Raw genomic sequence first — 7280 nt, 5'->3', positions numbered from 1 at the left:
TAACGAGTCCGGAGTCCGGAGAGTCGCAGGTTGAGGGCGATTTTTATTAGCGCGGTTTATCCTCTTATTAGATGTATTTTATTTTGTACTCCACTCGAGACATTTTTTTAGACTTGAGAGATTTATATTCTAGAGTTGTAAAGGCTGTGTGCCTTACTTCATGTATCAGATGTTTTGTATTTTGAGACATGTTGAGATCTCCAGACTGTTATTATTCATTTCAGACATTGATTATATATTCCAGCTTATTTGGTTGATGAGAGATATTTATCCGAGATCTATCATTTCATCATGTATTTATTGTAAAATCTTTTACTTGCTTTGTACCTACACCTATTGTTGATTCCACTAGAGAGATAGTAATTGTGATGGTGAAACATGTTATTGCACGGTGTGGTGCATGACAGGTTTGATATTCTTGGTTTCACCTCGGACTGCAGCCTTGTGTGAACCCAGGGGCATCATAGTTGGTATCAGAGCTCTAGTTGCAGGGAGCGTAGTTTTTCTCGAAGATTGATCTTTGTTCTGGTTATCATCAGTTACAGGTTCGAGAGATGGATATCCCCAAGACCGCTTTCCTCACGCGATATGGATCTTTTGATTTCTTGGTCATGCCATTCGGACTGACCAATGCACCCGCTGTATTCATGGACTTGATGAACCGGGTTTTCTGTCCCTTCTTAGATCAGTTCGTTATTATTTTCATCGACGACATCCTCATTTATTCGAAATCGGAGGCAGATCATGAGCAGCATCTCCGATTAGCTTTGCAGACCCTACGGGAGCACCAGTTATACGCCAAGTTCAGCAAGTGTGAGTTTTGGCTTTCAGAGGTCAGATTTCTCGGCCACATCATCAGCAGAGAGGGCATATCAGTAGACCCAGCTAAGGTTACAACAGTGCTTGATTGGGAACCGTCGAAGACGGTGACGGAGATTCGTAGCTTTTTGGGTTTAGCAGGTTATTACAGGAAGTTCATCCAGGACTTCTCAAAGATTTCGACGCTAATTACACGCCTTACGAAAAAGGGTGTACAGTTTATTTAGAACACAGAGTGCCAGGAGGCCTTTGATACATTGAAGGCTAAGTTGACTACAGCACCGGTTTTGACTATTCCGAGCAGCGACAGGACATTCGTCGTCTATAGAGATGCATCTTTGGCAGGATTGGGAGGCGTTCTTATGCAGACTCAGAGAGTAGTAGCTTACATCTCACGGCAGCTGAGAGTGCATGAGTAGAACTATCCTACTCATGACTTGGAGTTAGCAGCAGTGGTATTTGCACTGAAGTCATAGAGGTACTATTTATATGGAGTGCAGTTTGAGTTGTTCACAGATCATCATAGTCTAAAATATCTTTTCTCTCAGAAGGAACTTAACCAGAGACAGTGGAGATGGATTGAGTTTATCAAGGACTATGAGTTCACGATTCAGTATCATCCGGGGAAGGCGAACGTCGTAGCAGATGCTTTGAGTAGGAAGCGTCGACATCAGGTTGCGGTTTTGAGGTGCTCGTTGCATCGAGACCTTCTAACCCTTAGCCAGTTTGATTTTAGGCCTGAGGTTGGTGGAACCAGTGCATTTTTGGGAGCTATGTCGGTGCAGCCATCTTAGAGTGACAGAGTTGTCAGAGCTCAGTTGGAAGATTCTTGGATTCAAATCCGTAAGGAGGAGATTTCCAAAGAGCCTAAGGCCGATTGGACCATTGGAGCAGATGGAGGTCTACGGATAAAGGGTAGATTGGTTATGCTAGCCAATGCAGAGCTGAAGAGGGAATTACTTGATGAGGCGCACCGTACTCGGTACACAGTATATCCAGGGACTACCAAGATGTACAAGGATCTGAAGAGATATTTCTGGTGGAGTGGCATTCAAAGAGAGATTTCAGAATATGTGGCTAAGTGTTTTACTTGTTAGCAGGTGAAGGCAGAGCATCAGAGACCAGCAGGGACACTTCAGCCGTTGCCTGTTCCAGAATGGAAGTGGGCGGATATTTCTATGGACTTTATTATAGGGTTGCCGAAGTCGAAGAAGGGGAATGATTCGATTTGGGTGATAGTGGACCGGTTGACGAAGTCAGCACATTTTATTCCAGTGAGGACTACTTATACAGCCGAGGCGTATGCAAGGATCTTCATTCGAGAGATAGTTCGACTTCACGGGGTTCCGGACACGATTGTGTCGGATCGAGGATCAGTATTCACTTCACATTTTTGGAGGAGTTTCCAGGACTCGTTTGGCAGCAGACTATCTTATAGCAGTGTATTCCACCCACAGACGGATGGTCAGACGGAGAGGGTGAACCAGGTGTTAGAGGACATGTTGCGGGTTTGTGTCATTGACTTTCAGGGTAGCTGGGAGGAGCATATTCCACTGATAGAGTTTGCTTATAACAATAGTTATCAAGCGACGATCGGTATGGCCCCATATGAGGAATTGTACGGGAGACCTTGTAGATCACCGATATATTGGGCAGAGCCGGAGGATAGTTTGATGCTTGGACCGGAGCTTGTGAGGCAGACTACTGAGAAGGTAGCATTGATCAGGGAGTGGATTCTAGCCGCTCAGAGTCGACAGAAGAGCTATGCAGATAAGAGGCGAAGACCCCTAGAGTTTCAGATTAGGAATTTGGTTATGCTGAAGGTATCACCTATGAAAGGCGTGCATCGATTCGGGAGGCGAGGGAAGCTTGCACCGAGATATATTAGACCATTCCGGATTTTGGAGCGTATTGGAGCTGTGTCATACAGACTAGATTTCCAGCTTCTATGTCTAGTATACACAATGTATTCCATATCTCTATGCTTAAGAAGCACTTGCATGATAAGGAGTAGCATCGAGTGTTGGATGCACCGAAGATTGAGCTTCGGGATGATTTGACTACTATTGAGATCCCAGTGTCTATACTTGCTAGAGAAGACAAGAGACTCAGGAACAAGGTGATTCCATTGGTGAAAGTTCAATAGAACCGAAGTGGAGTTAAGGAAGCTTCTTGGGAGTGCGAGGAAGACATGCGACGCGACTACTCACACTTGTTTGAGCAGGTAAATTAATTAAAGTATTTATGATATGAATTCTTACTTGTATATTTATATATGTACCTTGATACTTATATTTAACACTAGAATGAGGGTATTTTCACTTAATTCCTAATCTTTCGGAACACATGGTATATACATGGGGGGTTCCTTGTTTGGATTTTTCGTCTGACGTACTAGTTCCATTAGATTAGGGGTTGAGTAAGAATATTACCATTTTAGATCGTTAAGTATGAATATCACTATATGCTTATCTAGCGATTAATATTGCGAGATGTGTATGTGTGCGGGTTGGATTTGACCCTTGTCGTGCTTTTCAAGTACCATTATGAGTTAGATATGATTTCTGAATTTTGAGAACGAAATTCTTTTAAGGGGGGAAGAATGTAAGACCCCGTAGATTTTAATAATTTATATATGTGATTATTAGTGAAAAATAATATTTATTTATGAAAAATATCTTTAGGACATTGTTATGCATGAAAACTAGCGTTTTGAACTTATGAGAATGTATATATGCATCAGTTATGATGTTGAGTTTGCAAATTTACAAATCATGTGCAGCAGAGTCGTAGAACCCAATTTTTAGCTCATGAGTCGACCCATAACTCATCATGAGTCGACTCATCAAGTTGAGTCGACCCATGACTTCGACTCATCAGGTTGAGTCGACCCATGACTGTCATGAGTCGACTCATGATATCAACTCCCATTATCATAAGTCTCTCCTGAGTCGACTCATTATCTTATGAGTCGACCCATGAGTCATGAGTCGACTGATGACAGTCATGAGTCGACTCATCGAGGGTTTTCTGGTTTTTGTGAATCGGGTTTGTTTGGGTTTCGGGTCGGGTTTTAACTGTTCATATATATTCTTCTCCACCCGAAAACACCTCTTTTCATCAGTTCTCCCCAGAGAAACCCTAGTCTCCTCTCCCCTTCAAAACCCTAGTTCGTTTTTGGGCGTTTTTGGGAGATTTTTGGGGGATTTCAGCAGCTCCTTGTGGTTTGCAGCGAGGGGAATCGTTCTTCAACACATCTGAGGCGAGTAGCATCTCGCCCAATCTCTCTCCCATGTTTTTATCAGTTTATAAATATTTTTCATGAGTTTTATTGAGCCTAAGACTTATTTTCAAGTATAAATCAATGTTCTTATTAGTGTAAATGCTAGAAATCATGTGTTTCAGATTTTAAAATCCCCACCAACGAGTTTTTGATGAAACCCCAGATCTAGGAATTTATTTAAAGAAATGAAAATATGAGTTTTATTTGTTTAAATGCCATCTTTCATGTTTAGGGGTTAAATGTTAGATCTAACATGTAAGTGTTCGTTTATCATGCTAGATATGAATTCTTTTTCATTGTCTCGTAGTTTAGAATTGATAATTATGGAGGTGTAAATCAGTGTAGTGGAAGTATGGAACGAGATGACGAGTTGCAGTTGTGAAATATCCAGTTTTCAGCTCGTGAGTCGACTCATGACTCATCATGAGTCGACTCATCAGGTTGAGTCGACCCATGACTGTCATGAGTCGACTCACGAAGTCAATTCCTGTTATTCATAAGCGTCTGCTGAGTCGACTCGTCAGTTTATGAGTCGACCCATGAGTCATGAGTCATGAGTCGACTCATAGATGATTATGAGTCGACTCATTGGAGTTTTTCCTATTTCGTTTGTGTTTCTGCTTGATCACCTACTGTGCTTATACTTTCGTACAGTGTTCATATATAATTGAGGGTTCTGTTTATCTTTTTTGAACATGAGAAGTTGCCTTGTTTATCGGGTATTAAATTGCAGTATTTATGATTTCATCTACACATATAAGATGACTTTTCGGACACAAGCTTATATCTGTACAGCGAGGCATGTACAAGAGTAGAATATGTATACCTTTACTATTAGTATTCCATGGTTCATATACACATTCCTCGTGTTGGACTATAATCCATTAAAGTCCTCGTGTTGGACTATAATCCATTAAAGTTCTCGTGTTGGACTATAATCCATTACAGTCTTATGTTGGATAATTGCTAAACCTTGAGTATGTTTATTAACCGAGTTTGGAACACGACATATTATATGAGGCTGGGACATTATAGCTACCTAGGCTGGACATGACATTTATTGTAGCTTTGACATGTTTAAATTGTATCGGTAGAGATGGGTTTGTTTTCTTTTCTTTATTGTTTCTTGTGTTAAACCTCGGGTTTAGTATTTAGGGATTTACAATTTGAGATACAAGGTATATACATGAGGGTTTCCTTGTTTGGATTATTTTGCTCGACGTACCTATGCTCGTGTTGTAATTTCTTAAGTACTAAAACCCACTATTGTTAGTACAAATGATTTTATATTTTTATGTATTAACTGTATTTTTATATACAACGAGCCCTATCCCTTGAGGTTGGTTGTGATGTTGCTCGCTAGCACTTTGACGCTCGTTGTCCCTCCCCCTTTCAAGTAACGAGCCTGGAGCCCGGAGAGTCGCAGGTTGAGGGCGATTTTTATTAGCGCAGTTTATCCTCTTATTAGATGTATTTCATTTTGTACTCCACTCGAGATATTTTTTTAGACTTGAGAGATTTATATTCTAGAGTTGTAAAGGTTGTGTGCCTTACTTCTTGTATCAGATGTTTTGTATTTTGAGACATGTTGAGATCTCCAGACTGTTATTATTCATTTCAGACATTGACTATGTATTCCAGCGTATTTGGTTGATGAGAGGTATTAATCCGAGATCTATCATTTCATCATGTATTTATTGTAAAATCTTTTACTTGCTTTGTACCTACACCTGTTGTTGATTCCACTAGAGCGATAGTAATTATGATGGTGAAACATATTATTGCACGGTGTGATGCATGGCAGGTTTGATATTCCTGGTTTTACCTCGGACTGTAGCCTTGTGTGAACCCAGGGGCGTCACACAAAAGTCTTTGATTTCTTTGTCTATATTCATATAGCTCGTCATTGTCACTATTCAAAGCATCTCTAGCCTGGCTATCATTTGATTCAATAGAATTTTCACTTTTATAACCATCCTTTACATTAACATTGTTCTTTGCATCAACATTGTCAGTCATATTTACATTTGAATTAACTTTGACTTCTGCGTTGTCTTTAGGATTAGCACATAATTCAGGAATTGTTTCATATGCATTGGCCTTTTTATTAACACTAACTTGATTTCTAAGCTCAACAAATAAGCCCAAGTGATCAAAATTATCATCTTCCAAGCTCTCAGTTAAGCCAATCTTATATGTTTCATCATTTGGCTTATCATCACTTTCACTAGATGATTCAATTACCTCGGGAACTGGTTTAACATGTAGTGCTTCAGGAAACTGAGTTGTTGTTTAGCAATTGGATGAGGTAGACATAGTTGAAATATGCTTGATATGTGGTGCACTAGGAGATTGGGTTGTTATTTTGGCAATTGGATGTGATAGACATATTTCTTCTAGGTGTTAATTTTTTCTTTGACACCAATTTCTTTTACTTTATAGGAGTTTTGTGAATTATATTTCTATTTTCTGAAGATGGTGGTTCACTAACAGTCTCCAATGGAATGTCCACCTCTGGCGGTGTTGAAAGATAATGATCAGTAAAGATCTCTACCACTTAATGTTTCTGAGCTTCCTTTAGCATCACTATCAATTTACTATGTGAATTCAACTTTCTCAACCCACCCATAACTAGTAAAGCATAATATAGATAGCATATTGCAATACCCATAATTTTCTACACAATTCATGAGAAAAGGAATAGAGAGTTCATTTTCTTCTATGAACTCTACATTAAATTTTCCTCCAACATATTTAACTGACCCCTACTCCAAATATTAACTGAGCACCATGTCTAAATTTTACCATAACAGACACATTCATCTGCGTAAAATAAACACAAAATTCAAATTTTCACCAAAATAAACCAACATTAAACCCAACAAACAATTAGACTTAACTTAGAAAACCCCCTAATTTTATTCTAACTTTCAGTAATATTGCCAATTCATACAAATTTACCATAATTTTCACTATAATGCTCTCAATAAAACCCTAACTTCCACTTAATTGTGTTTAAAAGCCATAACCCTTATAACAAACTCTAATAAACCTCTAAAAAGAAATTTTGAACTTATCTTTGAGGACCACGAGAAGATGTTGTTCTTCAATTCTCAAACTTTGCTGCTGTGAATCTCAACCACCACCCACAAGATTCCTCGCTCTCCTTCATCCTCTT

The sequence above is a fragment of the Asparagus officinalis genome, chromosome 7 (assembly GCF_001876935.1).
Source record: "Asparagus officinalis chromosome 7, Aspof.V1, whole genome shotgun sequence".
NCBI classification, from domain to species: Eukaryota; Viridiplantae; Streptophyta; class Magnoliopsida; order Asparagales; family Asparagaceae; genus Asparagus; species Asparagus officinalis.
Note: the sequence above shows the minus strand (reverse complement) of the source record.